The sequence below is a fragment of the Leucoraja erinacea genome, chromosome 16 (assembly GCF_028641065.1).
Source record: "Leucoraja erinacea ecotype New England chromosome 16, Leri_hhj_1, whole genome shotgun sequence".
Lineage (NCBI taxonomy): Eukaryota > Metazoa > Chordata > Chondrichthyes > Rajiformes > Rajidae > Leucoraja > Leucoraja erinaceus.
The window spans coordinates 10,641,176-10,654,681 of NC_073392.1; the positions used below are offsets into that span (position 1 = coordinate 10,641,176).

Sequence of the window (13,506 nt, forward strand, 5' to 3'; positions counted from 1 at the left end):
GTCTCGAGGTAATGAACAGAAAATCTCACTGTCCAAATCTTCAGAATGGGTGTCAGAAACCAGCTCCCATGCATTGAAGCTGCACTGGTATAATCACATGGAATGGACAATGAACATAAACAGAGAAACCAGAAACAGCATAACTGCACCACAAAACATTTCTTTCTATGAGCAAATCGTATCTACTTAAAATAATTGTACGTTAATTAATACACAGCTGCAGCAATACAAATATCAGACCCATTTGAACTACAAACAACTTTTTTAAATAAAGAAATTTGGCCAAGCAGCCGCATCCTTCCATTTTTACAGTTTACTAAAACATTAATTAATTTAGTATTAAGGCTCATTCCAAACGGAATGGCAATTCCTTGCAGTCGTCAAACACTGTAATTAAAGGAGAAACATTGCACTCTGCATTGCTGATTATCATGGCTGCAAGCTGTTCGGTGAAAAACACAACCACCACAGAACACCCTTTATCACATCCCTGTATGTAAACAATCAACATGAAGGAGCACTACTTTGCAGAACAGCTGCTCAAATTTATATTGATGTTTACGATCAAGATCCAAGTCCAGCACAGTTTAGCAGGAACACATCTTGAAATCACAAACTTCTATCTCCTTCAGTTTTACAGAAAGCCACAAGTCCTACTACACACATGAACTATTTTCTGCTGCATCAAAAGTTTGTGCTTCGTTCAGTACTGTTCGTCCACTCCCCCCCTAAATTAACAATGCAGACAATGCATAAGGAATTTCACAATGCATTACTTTCTCCCTTTTAAAAACACTTATTCCCATCCACTGATTCAAGCCCCTAGCAGCCAATTTCTCCTTCTAGCCACTCGCAGTCTAGGTCAACCAGGAAGACAATCCCCCAAAAAGCACTTGTCCCTCCCACGGTGTCCCATTGTGGAACAACCTACCTTTTGTGTTTGAACGCCAGAGATAAGTTGCGAGGTCTGTCTCTCAGCAACATGAGGATTTGGGAGGAGGAGGAGGAGGAGGAGGAGGAGGGGGAGAAAAACAAACGGATGTGAGCTGTCAGCTGAGTTTCAGCCAGATGAGAAGAGATGGGCACAAAAATAATAAAACTCTGCAACAGTCATTGCCAACACAACCAAGTATTCACAGCACTGCTGACATGAGACTGAGCGCACCTCAGCCCAGTCACGTTCAGAACGGATGGCATCTTTCTTCTCCCCCCCCTCCCCTCCACACACACACAATTGGTAATTAACACAAAACGCTCCGCTCTGATTGTTTTTGCGACTGTGGACAGTGATACACAAAATCAGTATTTAATCACTGGGATATATATATATGTCTTTAGTGAGTAGCATGAAGGGGTGACAGGGGTTCAGGCCTAAATCAGCATGCTTACCTTAATGTTCCTAATAAACGGAGCCTTCAAACACTACTCCTGATAGCTCAACTGGAGGTGTAAGCTGAGCTCCATCTCAAGGAAGCCGGCACTCGCTGAAAGCTCTTTTGCAAGAGCAACGGAGACACAAGTGATTCACATGGCCAGACATATTAACTACAGCAGCTAGAGGGAACCGTAATGCCTGGGCAGCACGGAATAGCAAGTTTACACTTGCATTGCCCAGTGTCAGAGGGAAGAGAGTTGCTCACGATTTATTATGTGACACCTTTTCACTAGGAAGCCTCCCCCCCCTCTGAAATTGTACACTTTGTTTCTTATTGTCTCCCCCCGTTCCCCATTTCTGGCTCTGAAGGGCAAGACAAAACTGTTCCCTGTTTGAGAAGGGGCAGGAGGAAAAGGGTGAACTGGACCCTAGACATCTCGTCTTTACAGGGAGGTGACCATATTAGGATGTGTTTGGTAATATAAACAATAACATCGTTGCAATGAGATGGAATTTTTTTTTCGCAGCTGATGGCTGTTAGTTTTTTTCTTTTAGGTTTTCTCACTGTGTAGCTTTTTTTTCTGTGAAACACTGCTCTGTTTATGTAGGAAAAACTTTGTCAACTTTGTACCACCTTTATACAAAATAAACAACAACGGAATCTAATAATGCTCTACTGTTGTAACAGTCAACACTAAAATATAGCAGAGAGTACTTTGATTGTTCAGTGGAATAGTGCTCAAAACAAAATAGTAGTCTAATTAATTCATTATCTCCCCCACCCCCAACTTGACACAATATAAACACACACAAAACATACACAAAATTCAGGGAAATCAAGGTTAGGGTTTCGAGAAAATGCTGTACATAAACTACTCTGTAAGTCATTTTAAGTTAAAGCATGACATATCAGAATCAATAAATCAGGGTAACAAGTATCAGTTCACAAGTTCAAATGGCCAACTCAGCATTCTGCCGCTCAACCAGTAATACCTTGAGTCTATTTTTCCTTTCTTTTGTAGGCAAGTTCAGGTTTGCAACCAAAAACAAAATCATTGTTTCATTAGGTTTTGAAAAGATTTGTTTTTGACACATGTAGTGCAGGATGCTTCAGCCTTTACAGCTGGCTGTGTAACAGCAAGCAGAAAATATTAAGCCAACAAGACGAGAAGAGTGAGACAGCTAGATACTGCATTCCAAAATTAAGACTTTAAGTATAAACAGTGAATCATGTCAAGCTGTGCTTTGTTGCGCCATTTAGATTCTCATAAAAGGCAATTTTTGTAAGCTAATAAACAATACAACACAATTCCAATTTCCAGTCTGTTTGGATAAGCATCACACAGCAGCTAGATTTCTATATTTCATTAAATGTAGCACAGCTTGCATTGAGATATTATGAAACAATACATGTGTCTTTCCGTCTAAAATTAATAGTTTCTTTCCAAGCATATTTCACGCTCAACTGGTGTAACTGAAGTTCAAAAAGTACAACGCAGCCAACTTCCTTGTTTAAAAAAATATACAATTTAAATCGTAATTTTATTACATAGCATGCTGCACCATGCTCTGAAAAACCCATGTGTTTTAAATACGAAAGATATTTTACATGAATGTTTAGAAACAAATTGGGAATCCTAGCCAAGTAAAATCCACATATCTTTAAAAATGTCAATTCCTTTCCTCTGAGTCAGCAACACATACAAAGTCCACTCTGAGGAAGGGTCTCGACCCGAAACATCACCTTCCTTCTCTCCAGAGATGCTGCCTGTCCCGCTGAGTTACTCCAGCATTTTATGTCTAACTTCGGTGTAAACCAGCATCTGCAGTTCCATCCTACACTTAGTATTATTAAGCTACTCAGGATCCTAACTCCATCATGGGAAACAATACCTCTTCACATTCACCCTCTCACAATTCCCATGGATTTTGAAACCCTGTCAATAAAAATCTAATGCAACCATAGCTAAAATGGCACCAAACTGGCGACTGTACACAGTCTCAGTGTACCACCACCACTCTACTCTTGTACTGTATCTGCAATGCTTATCTAATATGCATCTAAGTGTTTATGTGTAGTGATACCTGTACGGAACTGTATCCAAAAATGAATTACACTGCACCTCGGTACATCTGACAAATAAACTACCACACCAAAGTATTGGGATAACGTGCTGGAGCTGTGGTACTGACAACAACAAAAATCCAACAGAGAAGAAATCCTAAAGTTGTTTCTATTTCCTGCAATCGTTCTGAAGCAATGTAGCATTCTGTGTGTTCTCTTACTCTTAACGCAGGGGCCTTGGGGCTGTTTAGCTTGTCACTATGTTTAACTACTGCTCTGGAGCTACCGAAGTACATTACCGGTAGTTACAGCTCATGAAAAATACAGTGACAAAACTGCTAGTGGCAGAAACATTAAACTCTCTTGTTAGCCACCAACCCCATGTGGCACTTTAGCACCAGCAAGTTGTTTATTATGTTATCTGCCAAGCATAGGGATTAAAATAGTTTTTTTTTTGAAGAATCAAAAGTATTATAAATGCATGGAATAAACCAGGTAGCACAATTCATTCAACGTATCTTACAGTCTGACAGCACATTCACATCTTTTCCCCGGTGTTTGGTTTTGCTCTCACATCTTGCACTTTTTAGAAAAATTAATAGATCATCAATTTATTCCTAATGTTCTAATCTGGCAAGGTCGGATGGACAGTAGCACTAATGGGTGCCTACATCACAGGCTTCTGCAGTCACTCCTTGATGGTTACATCACCGTTGCTATGGCACTTAACTGACTATTAATTTCTGACAAAAGGTGATTATGAAACAGACAGCTGAATTCCAAGTAGATGGCTCAGCACAGCTAGAGGGTATAACATTTAAAATAAAAAAAAGGACTCCACAGGTTTTCCAATTATTTTAAAACATTTCTTTGTGAATAATTATGCGTGTTTTGCATATATGCATTAGTACTTTTTTTTTTAAATCCTTCCGCGCCATAGTTTATATAACTAAATGTGCAGAATTTTACTCATTAAAACAAGCATTGTAAATTCCACGCAAGGATTCTCCTTTGAAGAACAAAATCTTGGGTTTACCTTCTTTTGAATAGGATTTGCTTATTTAAAGCAATCTTCTGTATGTCCCTTTTTGTAATCAGTCTTCTTACCCTGGAGACGAAAAAAATGATACATTCTCATTTGATGTTTGATGGGGGTTACCCTGTATCAGCATTTTGATGTACAGTGTACAAATAAAACTAAAACTAAATGCTTTCAATTATTACTTGATGCTTAAACACTCGAGAGAAAAGTTAATAGAAACAATGGTCAGAGGCTGACAGCTTATCAGTGTCAGCTAGTGCCATGTATTCATATAGCATGTCCAAGCTGGCGTGTGTAAATGTGCATGTGTGTGTGTATGCGCGTGTGTCTGTGTGTGTATGCGCATGTGTGTGTCTGTATGTGTGTGTAAGTGCATGTGTGTGTGAATGTGCATGTGTGTGTGTGTACATGTGTGTGTGTGTGTGTGCATGCATGCGCGTGCGTGTGTGTGTCTGTGTGTGTGTATGTATGTGTATGCGCATGTGTGTGTGCGTGTCTGTGTGTGTGTGTGTGTGTGTAAATGCATGTGTGTGAATGTGCATGTGTGTGTGTACATGTGTGTGTGTGTGTGTATGCGTGTGTGTGGGTGTGTGTGTGTGTATGTGTGTGTATGCGCATGTGTGTGTGCGTGTCTGTGTGTGTGTATGTGTAAGTGCATGTATGTGTGTATGCACATGCACACATGTGCTGCCCAGCAGATGAAATATTTTTCATACGATAGTGCTTTCTAACTCCACATGCCTCTAGATGTCTTTACAATGCAAAGGACTTCATATATCACAGAACTTACTCCTTTCTTCTCACACTGTAAGTAAAAACCATGCGTACGAGAGTAAAATCTGATGACGCAGTAGCAAAACAAAATGGGTGGAACCAGCTGTCATCTGGCCTAGTTCACACTGCATGCTTCCATATTCAGTAAATTTAGTTTAAAATGCAAAATGAAGGAAGGAAACAAAATCTGGTTTGTTTCATGCATCTGCATACAAAGCCACAGCTCCTTCTCCCCGAATAATCCTCCAACACAAAACATCAATACTTTAGCGAGCTGCCCTGAAAAGCAGTGCGTTCGCTGCATACTGCCTTCCTCTTTGACTTCAAAGTTTAGTAACAGCAACTGTTTCAACTTTAGATTTCAAGAAACATGAAAAGCCATTCAAGGTGCAAATAAAACAAAAATCTGCAGAAATCTTGCCTTTTCTGCCTGTAATAGTCGGTAAGGATTCAAATCTATCTAGGACAGTTTGCCGGCCACAAGAAAAATCAGACATTCAAAATGGTTGCAAAATCTCAAACAAAATATGTGAAATACCTTGCAGCACTATGTTTTAGTTCCCATCCATGTGAAAAGGCAGACACATTGAGGTAGTATCAAACTCTTGCGATGTTTACCTCATCTCTCTCTTGCCTGGTGTAGGAGACTGTTACTCAGTACCAGGCAAAGCAGCAGTAGCTGCATTTCAAGTTTACTTTGCATGGAATTGATATAACTTTGTGTACAAGTAGACTATAAAAAATGTAATTTAGATTATTGAAAGCCACAAGTAACTGTTTTGAATACGTGTATTGAAATTTGCCTCCCAGAGGTATGTATTCAGCTGACAGTTAAATGCGAGGAAATTTCCATGATCAGTATACAGTGCAAGTTTGGTCAGGGCGGTTTTCTGAACATCCGAGTTACCTTCTGATCTCACACAGGTGAGACATTATCTTTGCGGTATTTTGTCATTCATTACTCCACAGCTGTGGACCAGTTACTCCACTTCACACTTGATTCCTGACAAAGGGAATTCAGTTTAGGAAGGAACTGCAGATGCTGGTTTACACAAAAGCTAGACATAAAATAACTCAGTAACTCAGGCGCCTACATCCTGATACTGAGTAAAGTTCCGTGTGGAATGAATCTGAAGAAGGGTCCTGACCCAAAACATAATTTCTCTATTCCCTCGTCAGATGCTGCCCGACCCGCTGAGTTCATCCAACACTCTGTGTTTTGAACCTGTGAAATTGTTCAGCACGACATCCAACATAACATTTAACCTCCTGAATGTTAGACATTGTGCAAATGTGGTTTCAGGCTGGAACAGATTTGGACATATGCCAACATATCCAAATGGTATGGTGAATGCCATGATCACATTGAATGGCGGAGCTGGTTCGAAGGGCCGAATGGCCTACTCCTGCACCTGTTGTCTATTGTCTATTGAAACATACTCAACGCATCCACCACATTCTGGCACTTCATGTGCACTTCTCCAAGAAGTTCGATATTAATTTCAATTTTAGTTGGTGGCAATATCAAGAGGAATGTAGATTCCCCCATACCATTTTCACAAAACCAAGAGCATGAGCTATTTCCCTATTTGTAAAGATCAAAGGCCCAAACCATATTGTTCTTCCTAATTTCTCAGGCTTTGCTGTATTTTTCTAGATTATATTCAAATGTAGGATGATCTGTAGTCAATGCATTGTACAAACATGCAACATCAAATAACCAGCAAGCAATGCCTGGCCTTCTTTGAAATGGATGCTGCTTGCAGCCAAGAAACATTACTGTAAGCTATAGTGCAACAGCGGAGCACACTATAATATCATGGTAATGAATTTGCTGTTCCATTATGCAAATGTTTAAACCAGAGCACGTCCAACCTTATGTTAAAGACTTATTCTAATGTTTGACACTAAAGTCACTTTAAGTTTCAAGCAATAGTTTTGGAGAGGTCCTTTTATTGATGGATTTTAAAATTCTGTCACTGTAGCTATTTAAATTTTGTCACTGAGAATTTGACGTGAATGTTATCAGCAGGATGTCAGAACTTTTATTGAAAAAGTGTGGAAAGCAAAAGGCAACTTTCATTTCTGTTTTTTAATACGTATTTTTGCTTTTCGTTCTTCATCAGTATGATGGAGGGTAAAGTACAATTGCCTCTTGAGAGCGGGCGGGGTTCCCTAACTCGCTAAACCGCAAAGTCCTTTCACATTTTGGCCTGGTGTGGAGTTGGTCTTGGAAGGCTGAGGCGTTGCATCATTCCATTTTAACTTTGGAGAAAGGAGCTTGGGGAAAGCAGTTTAACTTGAAGATGACAAGACACTTAAGGGTCGAGATCCTTTTTCAGACTCCTTCTTACTCAACTTAAGAGATGCACAGACCTTAGAAAAATGAGCTGTTATTACATCTAGAATTACTGAGATCGCATAAACTAATTATTAGACGTCCATAACACCAAAGTAATTCTATTGTTACAAAGCCGAGGGGCTAGTTCTTGGTGTACGCTGCCAGGGTAATGATGCAGCAATCAACCCTATAACACAATATTCTTCTCCGCCCTGATACCTGGCTTGATTACCAGTTCCAAGTGTAGACTGAAGAAGGGTTCTAGCCCGAAACATCCCGTGTCCATGTCCTCCGTAGATGCCACCTGAACTGCAAAGTTCCTCCAACACTTTTTGTTTTACTCAAAGATTCTAGCATCTGCACATATTGCAACATCGAAACAGGCGGCTATACTTCGGTCTCCAAGTGTAAACCACCTGTTTCTGACAAGTCAGTCTTAATACTGAATGCACGCCCAATCTGAGGTGTGTGTCCTCCAGTGGGAAGCTGCTTTGTCTCTGCAATGGGGTGCAGACTGAGCTGCAATCACTCACTGATTGAAATGTCCTGTGCCCCAAGAAGTTACATTGACTATGGAAGTAGTTGCCCAGAACTGGCAAAACTCACAATTAGCTGCTGTTGCTGATGCAAACCCTACTAGTAAGTCAACGATAGACACAAAATGTTAAACTAGCATCGGCAGTTATTTTTGCTAGTAAGTCATATTCTTCCTCATATTACATCTACATTCAGTCTGCTCCGAGTCCGAGATAAACCATGAAGAAGAGTCTCAACCCAAAGTGTCACCCATTCCTTCTCTTCAGCGATGCTACCTGTCCCCACTGAGTTAATCCAGCATTTTCTGTCAGCCATCAATGCATATTTGCTAAAGGCCTCATGGAAATATTTTGTTTATTGTAATGGGCGGGACAGATTATGAAATGTTATTTTAAATATGAACTCAGGCTGCTTCCCTGTCTGCTTGAATATATTGAACCTCATTTATTGGCAGGTCAAACATAAGATTCTCCTATGGGTAAAGAACTGGATAGCTTACTGAAAAGCAACAAATCTGTCACCACTCTTCTAAACCTCCCTCCATTTCTCCCCCTGATCTCACAGTATACGTTTTGGACACAAAGTTTTAAGCAAGTTCATACTGACCATAGAGATCAAACGGCTACAGTTATCTCAGTGTTAATTGGACAGAAAACATATAATCACTCCAGTGAATGCAGGAAAGGCAAATCTTTCTGTCCACACTATATCCCATCCAAATACAGTGCCAGTAACAGCAATGCACATAAACACAGGTACAAACATGGAGACAAATGAGGCTTGTCATTGCAAAATATGTTTTTCCAGAGCTAAGATGCTGTTCAAACTTTGTACATCTGATGCAGAAGACATTTAGACTCCAGGAACATCAAGCCCAATTACGACAGTAGAAGCTGCCTGACCCACTGACTTTGTGTTTAGACCCAATTAATTCTAATGTTATTTAAAACTCGCAAAAAAATGTTTTTGTATTCATTCATGGGACTTGAAAGCTAACCATGTTCTTCCCATTTTCCAGTGGATGTGAAGTGTTAACCCCACTGCGGAATGATGGCCAGGTGGAAAATGTTATGCTGTTTGGCATTTCAAATTGGACGTATGAGCAACACAAAATGGACTGGTGGATTGATTTATGGGTATATACAAAGAGTTTGAAAATCCATCAATGATGGTGGCACAGCGGTAGAGTTGCTGGCTTACAGCGCCAGGGACCCGGGTTCGATCCGAACAATGGGTGCTTGTTTGTACGAAGTTTGTGCATTCTCCCCGTGACCTGCGTGGGTTTTCCCCGGGATCTCCGGTTTCCTCCCAAACTCCAACAGGTTAATTGGCTTCTGTAAATTGCAAATTGTCCCTATTGTGTGTAAGATAGCGTTAGTGTACGGGGATCGCTAGTCGGCGCGGACTCAGTGGGCCAAAGGGCCTGTTGCCGCGCTGTGTCTCTAAACTAAACTAAAAGTGTTAAAATTAATGCAAAGACTAGTTTCACGACATAACTAAGCAACACATACTGTAAGCCGACCAGCTGCTTCAACTGGTCCCTATACAATCAAACAAGATTGGAAATTGTTGTATGAAATTCCATTTGTTGAACACTACTGCGATATGAAGACAATACAGAATGTGAGCAGCAGAAGGCAATTAAACTATCCCACACAAGAATTTAAAAGCCACATGGTTATACAAGCAGTAGCTTTAATAATTGCCACCGGTTCAGCTACAAGCCAAAAACTTCCAAAACGATCCCTGAATTTGACAAAGCAAACAGTGCAGACACTTTGCTAAGTGTAGTGCCATGTGGGACATTTGAGTCAATCTCTGAACATCTGTTGGGTCTATAATTTCAGGTAGCAAACCAGATCACCACACAGGAGCAACGAATATGCAACTGAGATGCAAGCATATTGTGTGTGTGTGTACGTGTGTATGTAATGGTGAAGATGTGGAGGTGGAGATAGATTATTTCACTTATACTGCGCTAACTTATTCTCTAAACCTCTGGAACAGATATCACAAACCCATTCTGGCCTGTGTCTGATTAGAAACTGGAACCTTGCACAGACTGCACGACCCACATAGTATGAGAACCATACCTGCAGATCATTTTATCCTCGTGAACAATGAGGAACTCCCGACAATTAAACTACACCTTCGATTTTCAACCTGGATGCAAAGCTTATGTATGTATGTAGGCAGACACAAAAAAGCTGGAGTAACTCAGCGGGACAGGCAGCATCTCTGGAGAGAAGGAATGGGTGTCGTTTTGGGTCGAGACCCGTCTGAAGAAGGGTCTCCACCCCGAAACGCCACCCTTTCCTTCTCTCCAGAGATGCTGCCTGTCCCGCTGAGTTACTCCAGCATTGTGTGTCTACCTTCAGTTTAAACCAGCATCTGCAGTTCCTTCCTATGCAAAGCTTCTGTGACGGTTGATGATGTCAACAAGCTTGTAAGGAGAGGCAGGAGCAGAGAGGCAATAATTTTTTTTTAAAGCTTTTATTTAATGTTTACAATTAAATTTAAGGATTCAGATAAAGCAGAGAAAGCAAATCTTTTTTTGAAGTGGGAGAAAGAAACTGGTAACCTAAGCTCAGCCAATGATCTTTCCCAGGACTGGCACTTTAAGAGTTAATGCTCGTGTGACCCAAAACATGAAAAATGTATTTGACTCCATTCAAATATACCTTCTACTTGTCAGAACATGGAAATTATATATGACATTTGAAAATCACCAAGAAAAAAAAAATCTGTTAAAATTCACACACAAAATCCACGGGAATCATAGAGCACGCACCAAACCATATTAATGAACCGACTATTACTTGAGTCACAGATCGGCAACTGAGTTTGCATGACGCATACACCAGTGAGTATTGAACTATGGAACTATTTTAATTATTCTATCCCGACGACTACAATATTTAAAAAAATGCAATGCTTTTTTTTCTTCTTGAACAGTCTACCAGCGGTTGTATCATTTATGAAGATACGTGCCTGGGGATTATTAATTAACCTTGGTATTTGCAGAGCGTTCAGTGTTTTCATGCTACATTCAATTTGCTCAGATGAGCTGATTTACAAAATTGATGAGTTTTCCAGCTATAAATACACTTATGAGAAACACCAGCTGAACACAAGGTTGAAAAACTGGTCTGTTTCTCAATTCCATTGGAGTATAGCTGCTGGGTGTGTCTTTTTGTTGACCTTTGCTGTTGGGCATTTAAACATTTACATCTGCAAGTAATTTAAAGCTGTCTATGTGGTACATTGTGTGATGCAATGGTTAACAACAAACCACTCTCCAACCCCCCCCCACCCCCCCCCCCCCCCCCCCCCCCCCCCCACCACCCCACCCACCCCAACCCCCTCGAGTGCGAAAGATGAAAGCAATGCAAATAATTATTATCACAAAGCCATTAAACACATCTGTTATCGGTTATATAATCTTCGTCAATTGACAGAATACAATACCATTAATGAATCAATAGTCGGGATACTAGTTTGGCTCATTGCATTTTTCTGAATGCAGCCTTTGAAAAAAACAAGCTCTTCTTATGGAGCTGAAAATATAAACTGAATAAAACAATAGTTGAGGCCCCTTCCAGAAAAGAAGAACTGATGTAGGCCGGACAGTGTTCCATGCAAATCCGATAACCCTTGCTGCCATTATGTGAGGACTATTTTTATGGATGACGGTCTCCCCAACAACAGGGCAGCAGTTCTGCCAGCTCGCTTCTGCAATATCATGTTTCCAGACTGCATCGCAGACTAGCATCTCTAGTGTGCTATTAATATCAATGAGGAGCAGATTCCATTTCCACACAAGAAAACCTTCATGTTACACTACAGTCATTTTGCTGAAGAAGCACGGTTGCACGACAATATTAAGTGGTGAGGCTTAACTGCCTCAGACTTCTCTCTGCTATGATTTTCAAATAGAGTGCACAAAAAGGGTCTCCTACAAGAACGATATAGATAGTCAAAGGTCCTCAGTGCAAGTGATACAAGAACAATGGGAAGGCAATGAATCAGTTTAGTTTACCCATGAATTTTTTTAAATAGGTATAAATATAACACTTAACACATTGGACATATACATTGACACATTCCTAGAAGCCACCTGCATGCATGTGCACACCAATCTCCATTCCTTAAGACTTTAAACTTAGTGAACTACTCAAGTATGATTCAGAAACTGCAATCTGTTTATAGTTTTAAGCTTCTGAAATGTTCTTTTTCAAGTTTTTCTCCAAAACAAAAACATGTACTAAAACAATGTAACTGTAACTGCACTTACCCACTAAGAATGAAGCTAAAAGAGATTTTGATTGTCTCGTAATCACCAGGGACTGAAAAGCCACTGAGCTTTTAACAACTAACTCCTTCAATATTCAACATGAACTCCACTAGACTGCAGTGTAATAAAGGACTGAAGGTATGTGATCTAAACACAACAAAAGCCACTGCTTTGCTCTAGATTAAATATTCAGGAAGAGGCCCCTTTGCATAAACACAAACAGTCAGCAAATGAGCAACTGGCTCCAATCAGCTGCTCGCTAAGCCATCTACCTGTCCCACTTTGAGGTGAAAAGTCACTGACATGTTTGTCATTCGGCTTAATGTAAATTCTTTCCCAGGGCAGTTCTGTGCTGGTTTGTCCCTTGTCTGACATTCTACCATCACTCTTTGATCTTGTCCCAACACTCGTCGTTTTTCGTGAGCCCCCCTTAGGTTTTTATCAATACGTTAAAAAGAAAATATTGTCTGGGGCTGCCACGAGACACGTGAATGCTACATTCCAGCCAGTGTTTCCAAGCAGTCTGGAGCTGAGCTTATAGACTGAAACAAACAACACAGATAGAAGCCCTGAAGAAAATCAGCTGCAAAGCCCTGGATACTGACTGGCACGTACTGATACAAGGAGTCAACGATGTCATTTTCAAGCGAGCGACAGAGAAGGACCCCTCGAAAATAAACAGTGTAGTATTTCAAAGGCAAGGGATATAAGACATTCCATTGTTGGAGCCAATTATCAGTGGTAAATAATAACAACAGATGGATTCAGAGTTGCTGATTTGTTTCATACACTTCATTGCTGGCCAACAGATGATGAAATCCTACAGCCGTCTGTAATAGTCAAAAGTCAAAAACAGTGCAAGGATTCAGACCGCAGATGGGGTCATTTTAGCAGACTTGCTCCGTCCGTATGTGAGCTGTTGAGTAGAGAAAAGTCTGCTTTGAATGGTGGGCAGCTGCAGCGAAATGACATTAGACATTTTACCACCAATCCACCAAACAAAACAGCCCCCTCCCACTCAAAACTTAAATGCCACAAACCACAGGCACACGGTAACATTAAAAGTATTGTGGATGGT

At 40.5% G+C, this 13,506-nt stretch overlaps 1 protein-coding gene across 13 annotated transcripts in view; it reads right to left on the minus strand.

Annotated features, from left to right (window-relative positions):
- foxp1b (forkhead box P1b) overlaps positions 1-13,506 on the minus strand; it is a 474,222-nt gene that overhangs the window by 289,189 nt on the left and 171,527 nt on the right. For 9 of the 13 annotated variants that reach the window (XM_055647671.1, XM_055647681.1, XM_055647666.1 and 6 more), the window contains one exon: positions 4,477-4,548. The exons of 2 other annotated variants lie outside the window; for them this stretch is intronic. The gene's annotated coding sequence lies outside the window, so the exon portion shown is untranslated. Of the gene's footprint in view, positions 1-931; positions 956-4,476; positions 4,549-12,428; positions 13,490-13,506 lie in introns of those variants that run through there. 2 more of the 13 variants (XM_055647672.1, XM_055647680.1) reach the window with 2 other exon arrangements.